Source organism: Triticum urartu, chromosome 2A, assembly GCF_056163025.1.
Source record: "Triticum urartu cultivar PI428250 chromosome 2A, HENAU_Tu73, whole genome shotgun sequence".
NCBI classification, from domain to species: domain Eukaryota; kingdom Viridiplantae; phylum Streptophyta; class Magnoliopsida; order Poales; family Poaceae; genus Triticum; species Triticum urartu.
Window position 1 is genome coordinate 70,628,213 of NC_141874.1, and position 15,050 is coordinate 70,643,262.

The window sequence follows — 15,050 nt, forward strand, 5'->3', positions numbered from 1 at the left end:
GAGGAAAAGGATTCCTTAAACGTTTCAACCAACCCTAAAATGTCAATATGCTCTCCGCAAACCAAGTCATGAATATGGTCTCGGCGCCCCTAGCACCGAAACCTCGAACGTTCCAAAAGAGAGCCTTCGTTTATAGGAAAGGTTTTTAATACGGAGGATCGATCTGCATGGGGCCAAACAAGGCTTAGAGCGCTTGGAATGGCCTCTCTTAACTTGAGCATTAGGTGGAGGCGACTGGCCACAACCATTTGTCGCTCCACCTTCCCCAGACTGACCCTGGGCCCCAGCAGGTCCGGCAACAGCCGTGGGCTCCATGGCCGCAATAGCTGCCTGGGCAACCTCATTAGCCCTAATGACAGAAAGAAGGCGACAAGGGGAGCCCAACCCCAGTTCAACAGCCACCCCAACATCAGACATAATATGAAGCAAATGATCATCCGACAGCGCAGGTAAAACAAGGCGAATAGGGGAAGCAGGGAGAGGGGGTTGGACAGACGAACCTGGAGGAGGAAGGTCCCTGGCCGCAGCGCGCCTCTCAGCCCGCACCGCCACCGAAACGCCGGAGTCACGCATGCGCCGGCCCTTGCGCGCTGTGGACGCCGGAGAGCGCAGCAACGGGGAGCACTACACAGGCGACACCGACCCCGGGCCAGATCTCGAAGCAGACCCCAGGTCCTTATCCAGACGACGAGCCAGACCCGCCACAGATTGCTTGGAGGTAGAAGACGCTCGGCTCTTAGCAGAAAATTTCTGAACCGACTTCTTCTTCTTCTTAGTTGAGTGCTTGGTGGATCGCGGGGGGGGGGGGGGGGGGGAGCGAGAAGATCCTCAATCCCAGAGAAGGATGGAGACTGCAAATGAGTAGGCACGTTGGAGCAAACACCAGAAAAGGGGGTCCCCTTACTAGCAGCAGTCTCGCGAGGAGCCAAACCATCCTTATGAGGATTAGCAGCCGGGGCATTGTCCTTGAGCAACTCCTTTTCATCAGGCTCCAATTTATCCCATTCAGACTGAGTAAAACAAGGATCCGTGCCACCACTTGGGTTTTGCCCCCCAGCCGAACCATCCCCCTGCATGTCATCATGATCAGAAGGGTTGGAAGGAGGAGGCAGGGGGGGACATGGAAATCAGCACCCTCGACCCGAACTCATAAGCGCACACCCTCGGGAGATGGAAAAACATCCGCGACACCATGAACACAGATAGGATCAATACACCACACATTAAGACGAACCGGACCAAGCTTGCCCAAAGACTCCGCATCAACTTCCACAGGCTTGCCAATGATATTACCAAATGCCATCATGAACTCCATAGAGCATAAACCAACTGGCACGTCATCCACTAACACCCAAGTCTTGGTGAGAGGGCCAACCGCCTTCGCACCACAAGTAGCTACTTTGACTAACACCACCAGTTGGTTTAGAGGAAGAGTAAAGCTAGTGCACGAGGAGATCATCCTTAGACACTCCTTGGAGGGAAAGACCACTACGAACTCGTATTCTGAAAGCTGGCGCACCTGCCAGTCCCAACCCCCATCGTCCCAAATCTTCAGACCATCTAGGAGATTCTGCGGGGAAATCTTCTGACCACAAATAGTTATGATGGCCGCGTTAGAGAGAGACGGCACGACCATCACCATAGGAACATCAGCATCCAAAGCGAAGAAAGAGCAGCCTGGCAAACCCATCCCAAACTGTATGAAGGTAGGACTCTTGGAGAGATTGCGGCAATCCACCGTAAGGTGTCCATCCAAGCGACATATGAGGCAGAAGGGTGGATTGGTGCACCTGGACTGGAATTGGTTCGGACGATGGCAGGCGAAGCAGGTCAGAGTCGGAGAGGGGCCAGCAGCAACAGGTTTCTGGTGATACGTCCATTTTGCATCATGCTTTTATATCGATATTTATTGCATTATGGGCTGTTATTACACATTATGTCACAATACTTATGCCTATTCTCTCTTATTTTACAAGGTTTACATAAAGAGGGAGAATGCCGGGAGCTGGGATTCTGGGCTGGAAAAGGAGCAAATATTAGAGACCTATTCTGCACAACTCCAAAAGTCCTGAAACTTCACGGAAGATGTTTTCCAAATATATAAAAAAATATTGAGAGCAAGAACTTCACCAGGGGGGCCACACCCTGCCTACGAGGGTGGGGGCGCGCCCCCCTACCTTGTGGGCCCCCTGGTGGCCCTCCGGTGGCCATATTCTGTTATATGGAGTCTTTTGATGGGAAAAAAAATCATAAGCCATCTTTTCGGATGAAACTCCACCGCCATGAGGCGGAACCTTGGCGGAACCAATCTAGGGCTCTGGCGGAGCTGTTCTGCCGGGCAAACTTCCCTCTGAGAGGGGGAAATCATCGCCATCGTCATCACCAACGCTCATCTCATCGGGAGAGGGCAATCTCCATCAACATCTTCATCAGCACCATCTCATCTCAAAACCCAAGTTCATCTCTTGTATCCAATTCTTGTCTCCAAGTCCGGGATTGGTGCTAGTAGGTTGCTAGTAGTGTTAATTACTCCTTGTAGTTGATGCTAGTTGGTTTATTTGGCGGAAGATCATATGTTCAGATCCTATATGCATATTAATACCCCTCTGATTATGAACATGTTTATGCTTTGTGATTAGTTACTTTTGTTCCTAAGGACATGGGAGAAGTATTGCTATTAGTAGTCATGTGAATTTGGTATTCGTTCGATATTTTGATGAGATGTATGTTGTTTCTCCTCTAGTGGTGTTATGTGAACATCGACTACATGACACTTCACCATTATTTGGGCCTAGAGGAAGGCATTGGGAAGTAATAAGTAGATGATAGGTTGCTAGAGTGACAGAAGCTTAAACCCTAGTTTATGTGTTGCTTCGTAAGGGGCTGATTTGGATCCATATGTTTCATGCTATGGTTAGGTTTACCTTAATAATTTTGTTGTAGTTGCAGATGCTTGCAATAGAGGTTAATTATAAGTGGGATTCTTGTCCAAGTAAGGGCAGTGCCCAAGCATCGGTCCACCCACATACCAAATTATCAATGTACAGAATGTGAATCATATGAACGTGATGAAAACTAGCTTGACGATATTCCCATGTGTCCTCGGGAGCGCTTTACATCTTATAAGAGTTTGTCCAGGCTTGTCCGTTGCTACAAAAAGGATTGGGCCACCTTGATGCACCTTATTTACTTTTGTTACTTGTTGCTCGTTACAAATTATCTTATCACAAAACTATCTGTTACCACTTATTTTAGTACTTGTAGAGAATACCTTGCTGGAAACCGCTTATCATTTCCTTCTGCTCATCATTGGGTTCGACACTCTTACTTATCGAAAGGACTACGATAGATCCCCTATACTTGTGGGTCATCAAGACTCTTTTCTGGCTCCGTTGCCGGGGAGTGAAGCACCTTTGGTAGGTGGAATTTGGAAGGAAAAATTTATATAGTGTGCTGAAATTTACTGTCACTTGTTACCATGGAAAGTAATCCTCTTAGGGGCTTGTTCGGGGTATCTTCACCCCGACCAGTAGAGCAAAGAGTTGCTCCTCAACCTACTGAACCTACTTAAAATGAAAATGAAAATGCTTGCTTTGAAGTTCCTTCGGGTATGATAGAAAAACTGCTAGCTAATCCTTTTTTAGGAGATGGAACAAAACATCTTGATGAACATATGATATATGTGGATGAAGTTTGTGGATTATTTAAGCTTGCAGGTGTACCCGAAGATGTGGTTAAGAAGAAGGTCTTCCCTTTATCTTTGAGGGGAGATGCATCAACATGGTATAGGCTATGTGATGATATGAGGTCTTGGAATTACAAACGATTGAAATTGGAATTTCATTAGAAGTTGTATCCTATGCATCTTGTTCATCGTGATCGCAATTATATATATAATTTTTTGGCCTCGCGAAGGAGAAAGCATCGCTCAAGCTTGGGGGAGGCTTAAATCAATGTTATATTCATGCCCCAATCATGAGCTCTCAAGAGAAATGATTATTCAAAATTTTTATGCTCGGCTTTCTGGTAACAATCGCACCATGCTTGATACTTCTTGTGCTGGCTCTTTTATGATGAAGACTATTGAATTCAAATGGGATTTATTGGAAAGAATTAAACGTAACTCTGAAGATTGGGACCTCGACAATGGTAAGGAGTCAGGTACAACACCTAGTTTTGATTGTGTTAAATCTTTTATGGATACCGATATTTTTCGTAAATTTAGCACTAAATATGGACTTGACTCTGAGATAGTAGCTTCTTTCTATGAATCTTTTGCTGCTTATGTTGATCTCCCCAAGGAGAAGTGGTTTAAATATCATCCTCCCATAGAAGTAAAAGTAGATGCACCTATTAAAGTTGAAGAAAAGATTATCACTTATAATGATCCTATTGTTCCTACTTCTTATGTTGAGAAACCACCTTTCCCTGTTAGGATAAAGGATCATGCTAAAGCTTCAACTGTAGTTCGTGAAAGCAATATTAAAACATATACACCTCATGAGCAAGTTAAAGTTGAACCTAATATTGCTATTGTTAAAGATCTTTTGTCTGATAATATAGATGGGCATGTTATTTATTTCTGTGATGAAACTACTAGAATTGCTAAACCTTGTGATAAAGATAAACCTAGACCTGTGGTAGGCATGCCTATTATTTCTGTTAAAATAGGAGATCATTGTTATCATGGCTTATGTGATATGGGTGCTAGTGCTAGTGCAATACCTATTAGCCTTTATAGAGAAATTATGCATGATATTGCACCTGTTGAGTTAGAAGAAATTGATGTTACAATTAAACTTACCAATAGAGATACTATTTCACCGATGGGAATTTTAGAGATGTTGAAGTCTTGTGTGGGAAAACTAAATATCCTGCTGATTTTCTTGTTCTTGGTTCCCCACAAGATAGCTTTTGTCCCATTATATTTGGTAGACCCTTCTTGAATACTGTTAATGCTACCATAGATTGCAAAAGAGATGTTGTTACTATCGGTTTAGATGATATGACTCATGAATTTAATTTTTCTAAATTTAGTAGACAACACCGTGAAGAAGAATTACCTAGTAAGGATGAAATTATTGGTCTTTCTTCTATTTCCGTACCTCCTAGTGATCCTTTAGAACAATACTTGCTAGACCATGAAAATGATATGTTTATGAATGAGAGAAGGGAATTAGATGAAGTATTCTTTAAATAGGAACCTATTCTGAAAAACAATTTACCTGTTGAAATCCTAGGGGATCCTCCTCCACCCAAGGGTGATCCCGTGTTTGATCTTAAACCGTTACCTGATACTCTTAAATATGCTTATCTTGATGAGAAAAAGATATATCATGTTATTATTAGTGCTAACCTTTCAGAGCATGAGGAAGAGAGATTATTGAAAACTCTGAAGAAGCACCGCGCTGCTATTGGGTATACTCTTGATGATCTTAAGGGCATTAGTCCCACTCTATGTCAAAATTAATTTGGAAGAAGATGCTAAACCAGTTCGTGATCATCAACACCGGCTAAATCCTAAAATGAAAGAAGTGGTAAGAAAGGAGATACTAAAGCTCCTTGAGGCATATCCCGTTGCTGATAGTCAATGGGTAAGCCCTGTCCATTGTGTCCCTAAGAAGGGAGGTATTACTGTTGTTCCTAATGATAAAGATGAATTGATTCCTCAAAGAATTATTACAGGTTATAGGATGGTAATTGATTTCTGCAAATTAAATAAGGCTACTAAAAAGGATCATTACCCCTTACCTTTTATTGATCAAATGCTAGAAAGATTGTCCAAACATACACATTTTTTGCTTTCTAGATGGTTATTCTGGTTTCTCTCAAATACATGTGTCAGCCAAATTTCAATCAAAAACTACTTTTACATGCCCTTTTGGTACTTTTTCTTATAGACGTATGCCTTTTGGTTTATGTAATGGACCTACTACCTTTCAAAGATGCATGATGGCTATATTCTCTGACTTTTGTGAAAAGATTTGTGAGGTTTTCATGGATGACTTTTCCGTCTATGGATCTTATTTTGATGATTTCTTGAGCAACCTTGATCGAGTTTTGCAGAGATGTGAAGAAACTAATCTTGTCTTGAATTGGGAAAAGTGCCACTTTATGGTTAATGAAGGTATTTTCTTGGGCATAAAGTTTTTGAAAGAGGTATTGAAGTTGATAAAGCCAAGGTTGATGCTATTGAAAAGATGCCATGTACCAAGGACATCAAAGGAATAAGAAGTTTCCTTAGTCATGCCGGTTTTTATAGGAGGTTCATTAAGGACTTCTCGAAAATCTCTCGGCCTCTGACTAATTTATTACAAAAAGATATACCATTTGTCTTTGATGATGATTGTGTAGAAGCATTTGAAATACTTAAGAAAGCATTGATCTCTACACCTATTGTTCAGCCACCTGATTGGAATTTACCCTTTGAAATAATGTGTGATGCTAGTGATTATGCTGTAGGTGTTGTTCTAGGACAAAGAGTTGATGAGAAACTAAATGTTATTCAATATGCTAGTAAAACTCTAGACAATGCTCAAAGAAATTATGCTACTGCTGAAAAAGAATTCTTAGCAGTTGTATTTGCTTGTGATAAGTTTAGACCTTATATTGTTAATTCTAAAGTAACTATTCACACTGATCATGCTGCTATTAAATATCTTATGGAAAAGAAAGATGCTAAACCTAGACTTATTAGATAGGTTCTCTTGCTACAAGAATTTGATTTGCACATTGTTGATAGAAAAGGAGCTGAGAACCCCGTTGCAGACAACTTGTCTAGGTTAGAAAATGTACTTGATGATCCACTACCTATTGATGATAGCTTTCCTGATGAGCAATTAAATCTCATAAATGCTTCTCATACTGCTCCATGGTATGCTGATTACGCTAATTACTTTGTTGCTAAGTTTATACCACCTAGTTTCACATACCAGCAAAAGAAAAAGTTCTTCTATGATTTGAGGCATTACTTTTGGGATGACCCACATCTTTATAAAGAAGGAGTAGATGGCGTTATTAGATGTTGTGTACCTGAGCATGAACAAGAATAGATCCTACGCAAGTGTCACTCCGAAGCTTATGGAGGACACCATGCTGGAGATAGAACTGCACATAAGGTACTGCAATCTGGTTTTATTGGCCTACTCTCTTCAAGGATGCCCGTAAGTTTGTCTTATCTTGTGATGAATGTCAAAGAATTGGTAATATCAGTAGACGTCAAGAAATGCCTATGAATTATTCACTTGTTATTGAACCATTTGATGTTTGGGGCTTTGACTATATGGGACCCTTTCCTTCCTCTAATGGATATACACATATTTTAGTTACTGTTGATTACGTTACTAAGTGGGTAGAAGCTATTCCAACTAGTAGTGTTGACCATAACACTTCTATTAAAATGCTTAAATAAGTTATTTTCCCGAGATTAGGAGTCCCTAGATATTTACTGACTGATGGTGGTTCCCATTTTATGTTGGGGAACGTTGCAGAAAACAAAAATTTTCCTACGGTTTCACCAAGATCCATCTATGAGTTCATCTAGCAACGAGTAATCGGATGCATCTACATACCTTTGTAGATCACGAGCGGAAGCGTTCAAAGAACGGGGATGAGGTAGTCGTACACGACGTGATCCAAATCACCGGAGATCCTAGTGCCGAACGGACAACACATCCGCGTTCAACACACGTACGATCAGCGTAACGTCTCCTTCTTCTTGATCCAGCAAGGGGAAAGGAGAGGTTGAGGAAGATGGCTCCAGTAGCAGCACGATGGCGTGGTGGTGATGGAGCTGCAGTACTCTGGCAGGGCTTCGCTAAGCTCTATGGAGGAGGAGGAGGTGTTGGAGAGGGAGAGGGAGGCAACCAAAGGCATGTCTGAAAAAGCCCTCCTTCCCCCACTATATATAGGAGGGCCTAGGGGGGGCGCCGGCCCTAGGAGATCCAATCTCCTAGGGGGGCGGCGGCCAAGGGAGGTTTCCCTCCCCCCAAGGCACCTAGGGGGTGCCTTCCACTTGTGGGACTCTTCCCCTTTTGAAACCCTAGGTGCATGGGCCTCTTGGGGCTGGTGCCCTTGGCCCATGTAGGCCAAGGCGCACCCCCTACAGCCCATGTGGCCCCCGGGGCAGGTGGCCCCACCCGGTGGGCCCCCGAGACCCTTCTGGTGGTCCCGGGACAATACCGGTGACCCCGAAACTTGTCCCGATGGCCGAAACAGCACTTCCTATATATAATTCTTTACCTCCGGACCATTTCGGAACTCCTCGTGATGTCCGAGATCTCATCCGGGACTCCGAACAACATTCGGGTTACTGCATATACATATCCCTACAACCCTAGCGTCACCGAACCTTAAGTGTGTAGACCCTACGGGTTCGGGAGACAAGCAGACATGACCGAGACGACTCTCCGGTCAATAACCAACAGCGGGATCTGGATACCCATGTTGGCTCCCACATGCTCCATGATGATCTCATCGGGTGAACCACGATGTCGAGGATTCAATCAACCCCGTATGCAATTCCCTTTGTCAATCGGTATGTTACTTGCCCGTGATTCGATCGTCGGTATCCCAATACCTTGCTCAATCTCGTTACCGGCAAGTCACTTTACTCGTACCATAATGCATGATCCCGTGACCAGACACTTGGTCACTTTGAGCTCATAATGATGATGCATTACCGAGTGGGCCAGTGATACCTCTCCGTCATACAGAGTGACAAATCCCAGTCTTGATCCGTGTCAACCCAACAGACACTTTCGGAGATACCCATAGTCTACCTTTATAGTCACCCAGTTACGTTGTGACGTTTGGTATACCCAAAGCACTCCTACGGTATCCGGGAGTTACACGATCTCATGGTCTAAGGAAAGGATACTTGACATTGGAAAACTCTAGCAAACGAACTATACGATCTTGTGATATGTTTAGGATTGGGTCTTGTCCATCACATCATTCTCCTAATGATGTGATCTCGTTATCAATGACATCCAATGTCCATAGTCAGGAAACCATGACTATCTGTTGATGAACGAGCTAGTCAACTAGAGGCTCACTAGGGACATGTTGGTGTCTATTATTCGCACATGTATTACGATTTCCGGATAACACAATTATAGCATGAATAAAGACAATTATCATGAACAAGGAAATATAATAATAATGCTTTTATTATTGCCTCTAGGGCATATTTCCAACAGTCTCCCACTTGCACTTGAGTCAATAATCTAGTTACATTGTGATGAATCGAACACCCATGGAATTCTGGTGTTGATCATGTTTTGCTCTAGGGAGAGGTTTAGTCAACGAATCTGCTACATTCAGGTCCGTATGTACTTTACAAATATCTATGTCTCCATCTTGAACATTTTCGCGAATGGAGTTGAAGCGACGCTTGATGTGCCTTGTCTTCTTGTGAAACCTGGGCTCGTTGGCAAGTGCAATAGCTCCAGTGTTGTCACAGAAGAGCTTGATCGGCCCCGACGCATTGGGTATGACTCCTAGGTCGGTGATGAACTCCTTCACCCAAATTGCTTCATGCGCTGCCTCCGAGGCTGCCATGTACTCCGCTTCACATGTAGATCCCGCCACGACGCTCTGCTTGCAACTGCACCAGCTTACTGCCCCACCATTCAAAATATACACGTATCCGGTTTGTGACTTTGAGTCATCCAGATCTGTGTCGAAGCTAGCGTCGACGTAACCCTTTACGACGAGCTCTTCGTCACCTCCATAAACGAGAAACATTTCCTTAGTCCTTTTCAGGTACTTCAGGATATTCTTGACCGCTGTCCAGTGTTCCTTGCCGGGATTACTTTGGTACCTTCCTACCAAACTTACGGCAAGGTTTACATCAGGTCTGGTACACAGCATGGCATACATAATAGAACCTATGGCTGAGGTATAGGGGATGACACTCATCTCTTCTATCTCTTCTGCCGTGGTCGGACATTGAGCTGAGCTCAATTTCATACCTTGTAACACAGGTAAGAACCCCTTCTTAGCCTGATCCATATTGAACTTCTTCAATATCTTCTCAAGGTATGTGCTTTGTGAAAGACCTATGAGGCGTCTTGATCTATCTCTATGGATCTTGATGCCTAATATATAAGCAGCTTCTCCAAGGTCCTTCATTGAAAAACTCTTATTCAAGTAGGCCTTAATGCTGTCGAAGAGTTCTATATCATTTCCCATCAAAAGTATGTCATCTACATATAATATGAGAAATGCTACAGAGCTCCCACTCACTTTCTTGTAAACGCAGGCTTCTCCATAAGTCTGCGTAAACCCAAACGCTTTGATCATCTCATCAAAGCGAATGTTCCAACTCCGAGATGCTTGCACCAGCCCATAAATCGAGCGTTGGAGCTTGCACACCTTGTCAGCATTCTTAGGATCGACAAAACCTTCCGGCTACATCATATACAATTCTTCCTTAAGGAAACCATTAAGGAATGCCGTTTTGACGTCCATTTGCCATATCTCATAATCGTAGAATGCGGCAATTGCTAACATGATTCGGACGGACTTTAGCTTCGCTACCGGTGAGAAAGTCTCATCGTAGTCAACCCCTTGAACTTGTCGATAACCCTTAGCGACAAGCCGAGCTTTATAGATGGTCACATTACCATCCGCGTCTGTCTTCTTCTTAAATATCCATTTATTTTCTATGGCTCGCCGTTCAACGGGCAAGTCAGTCAAAGTCCATACTTCATTTTCATACATGGATCCTATCTTGGATTTCATGGCTTCTAGCCATTTGTCGGAATCCGGGCCCGCCATCGCTTCTTCATAGTTCGAAGGTTCACCATTGTCTAACAACATGATTTCCAAGACAGGGTTGCCGTACCACTCTGGTGCGGAACATGTTCTTGTGGACCTTCGAATTTCAGTAGGAGCTTGATCAGAAGTATCTTGATCATTATCATTAACTTCCTCTCTAGTCGGTGCAGGCACCTCAGGAACATTTTCTTGAGTTGCGCCATTTTCTGGTTCAAGAGGTAATACTTCATCAAGTTCTACTTTCCTCCCACTTACTTCTTTCGAGAGAAACTCCTTCTCTAGAAAGGATCCATTCTTGGCAACAAAGATCTTGCCTTCGGATCTGAGGTAGAAGGTATACCCAATAGTTTCCTTAGGGTATCCTATGAAGACGCATTTTTCCGACTTGGGTTCGAGCTTTTCAGGTTGAAGCTTCTTGACATAAGCATCGCATCCCCAAACTTTTAGAAACGACAGCTTAGGTTTCTTCCCAAACCATAATTCATACGGTGTCGTCTCAACGGATTTCGACGGAGCCCTATTTAAAGTGAATGCGGCAGTCTCTAAAGCATAGCCCCAAAAATATAGCGGTAAATCGGTAAGAGACATCATAGATTGCACCATATCTAATAGAGTGCGATTACGACGTTCGGACACACCATTACGCTGAGGTGTTCCAGGCGGCGTGAGTTGTGAAACTATTCCACATTTTCTTAAGTGTGTGCCAAATTCATGACTCAAGTATTCTCCTCCACGATCTGATCGTAGAAACTTGATTTTCCTGTCACGTTGATTCTCAACCTCACTCTGAAATTCCTTGAACTTTTCAAAGGTTTCAGACTTGTGTTTCATTAAATAGATATACCCATATCTACTCAAGTCATCAGTGAGGGTGAGAACATAACGATAGCCACCGCGAGCCTCAACACTCATTGGACTGCACACATCAGTATGTATGATTTCCAATAAGTTGGTTGCTCGCTCCATTGTTCCTGAGAACGGAGTCTTGGTCATTTTACCCATGAGGCATGGTTCGCACGTGTCAAATGATTCATAATCAAGAGACTCTAAAAGTCCATCTGCATGGAGCTTCTTCATGCGTTTGACACCTATGTGACCAAGGCGGCAGTGCCACAAGTATGTGGGACTATCACTATCAACCTTACTTCTTTTGGTACTCACACTATGAACATGTGTAGCATTACGCTCAAGATTCATTAAAAATAAACCATTCACCATAGGAGCATGACCATAAAACATATCTCTCATATAAATAGAACAACCATTATTCTCGGATTTAAATGAGTAGCCATCTCGAATTAAACGAGATCCCGATACAATGTTCACGCTCAAAGCTGGCACTAAATAACAATTATTGAGGTTCAAAACTAATCCCGTACGTAAATGAAGAGGTAGCGTGCCGAAGGCGATCACATCGACCTTGGAACCATTCCCGACGCGCATCGTCACCTCGTCCTTCGCCAGTCTCCGCTTATTCCGCAGCTCCTGTTTTGAGTTACAAATGTGAGCAACTGCACCAGTATCAAATACCCAAGAGCTACTACGAGTACTGGTAAGGTACACATCAATTACATGTATATCACATATACCTTTTGTTTTGCCGGCCTTCTTGTCCGCTAAGTATTTGGGGCAATTCCGCTTCCGGTGACCACTTCCCTTGCAATAAAAGCACTCAGTCTCGGGCTTGGGTCCATTCTTTGGCTTCTTCCCGGCAGCTTGCTTGCTGGGCGCGGCAACTCCCTTGCCGTCCTTCTTGAAGTTCTTTTTACCCTTGCCCTTCTTGAACTTAGTGGTTTTATTGACCATCAACACTTGATGTTCCTTCTTGACTTCTACCTCTGCTGATTTCAGCATAGCAAATACTTCAGGAATGGTCTTTTCCATCCCCTGCATATTGAAGTTCATCACAAAGCTCTTGTAGCTTGGTGGAAGCGACTGGAGGATTCTGTCAATGACCGCGTCATCCGGGAGATTAACTCCCAGCTGAGTCAAGCGGTTATGTAATCCAGACATAGTGAGTATGTGCTCACTGACAGAACTATTCTCCTCCATCTTACAGCTGAAGAATTTGTCGGAGACTTGATATCTCTCGACCCGGGCATGAGCTTGGAAAACCATTTTCAGCTCTTCGAACATCTCATATGCTCCGTGTCTCTCAAAATGTTTTTGGAGCCCCGGCTCTAAGCTGTAAAGCATGCCGCACTGAACGAGGGAGTAGTCATCGGTACGTGCCTGCCAAGCGTTCATAACGTCTTGTTCTGCAGGGAGAACAGGTGCGTCACCCAGCAGTGCTTGTAGGACATAATCTTTCTTGGCAGCTATGAGGATGATCCTTAGGTTCTGGACCCAGTCCGTATAGTTGCTGCCATCGTCTTTCAACTTGGTTTTCTCTAGGAACGTGTTGAAGTTGAGGACTACGTTGGCCATTTGATCTACAAGACATATTATAAATATTTTAGACTAAGTTCATGATAATTAAGTTCGTCTAATCAAATTATTCAATGAACTCCCACTTAGATAGACATCCCTCTTCTAGTCATCTAAGTATAACATGATCCGAGTCAACTAGGCCGTGTCCGATCATCACGTGAGACGGACTAGTCAACATCGGTGAACATCTTCATGTTGATCGTATCTTCTATACGACTCATGCTCGACCTTTCGGTCTTCTGTGTTCCGAGGCCATGTTTGTACATGCTAGGCTCGTCAAGTCAACCTAAGTGTTTGCATGTGTAAATCTGTCTTACACCCGTTGTATGTGAACGTTAGAATCTATCACACCCGATCATCACGTGGTGCTTCGAAACAACGAACTATCGCAACGGTGCACAGTTAGGGGGAACACTTCTTGAAATTATTACAAGGGATCATCTTATTTACTACCGTCGTTCTAAGTAAACAAGATGCAAAAACATGATAAACATCACATGCAATCAAATAATAATAGTGACATGATATGGCCAATATCACATAGCTCCTTTGATCTCCATGTTGGGGCTCCATGATCATCTTGTCACCGGCTTGACACCATGATCTCCATCATCATGATCTCCATCATCGTGTCTCCATGAAGTTGCTCGCCAACTATTACTTCTACTACTATGGCTAACGCATTTAGCAATGAAGTAAAGTAATTTACATGGCGTTTCTCAATGACACGCAGGTCATACAAAAAATAAAGACAACTCCTATGGCTCCTGCCGGTTGTCATACTCATCGACATGCAAGTCGTGATTCCTATTACAATAGCATGAACATCTCATACATCACATATAGATCATTCATCATTCATCACAACTTTGGCCATATCATATCACAAAGCACTTGCTGCAAAAACAAGTTAGACGTCCTCTAATTGTTGTTGCAAGTTTTACGTGGATGAATTAGGGTTCTAGCAAGAACGTTTTCTTACCTACGTGAAAGCCACAACGTGATTTGTCAACTTCTATTTACCCTTCATAAGGACCCTTTCCATCGAATCCGCTCCAACTAAAGTGGGAGAGACAGACACCCGCCAGCCACCTTATGCAACTAGTGCATGTTAGTCGGTGGAACCAGTCTCACGTAAGCGTACGTGTAAGGTTGGTCCGGGCCGCTTCATCCCACAATACCGTTGAAGAAAGATAAGACTAGTAGCGGCAAGAAAGTTGACAACATCTACGCCCACAACCAATTGTGTTCTACTCGCGCAAGAAGAACTACGCATAGACCTAGCTCATGATGCCACTGTTGGGGAACGTTGCAGAAAACAAAAATTTTCCTACGGTTTCACCAAGATCCATCTATGAGTTCATCTAGCAACGAGTAATCGGATGCATCTACATACCTTTGTAGATCGCGAGCGGAAGCGTTCAAAGAACGGGGATGAGGTAGTCGTACACGACGTGATCCAAATCACCGGAAATCCTAGTGCCGAACGGACAGCACCTCCGCGTTCAACACACGTACGGTCAGCGTAACGTCTCCTTCTTCTTGATCCAGCAAGGGGAAAGGAGAGGTTGAGGAAGATGGCTCCAGCAGCAGCACGATGGCGTGGTGGTGATGGAGCTGCAGTACTCTGGCAGGGCTTCGCTAAGCTCTATGGAGGAGGAGGAGGTGTTGGAGAGGGAGAGGGAGGCAACCAAAGGCGTGTCTGAAAAAGCCCTCCTTCCCCCACTATATATAGGAGGGCCTAGGGGGGGCGCCGGCCCTAGGAGATCCAATCTCCTAGGGGGGCGGCGGCCAAGGGAGGTTTCCCTCCCCCCCAAGGCACCTAGGGGGTGCCTTCC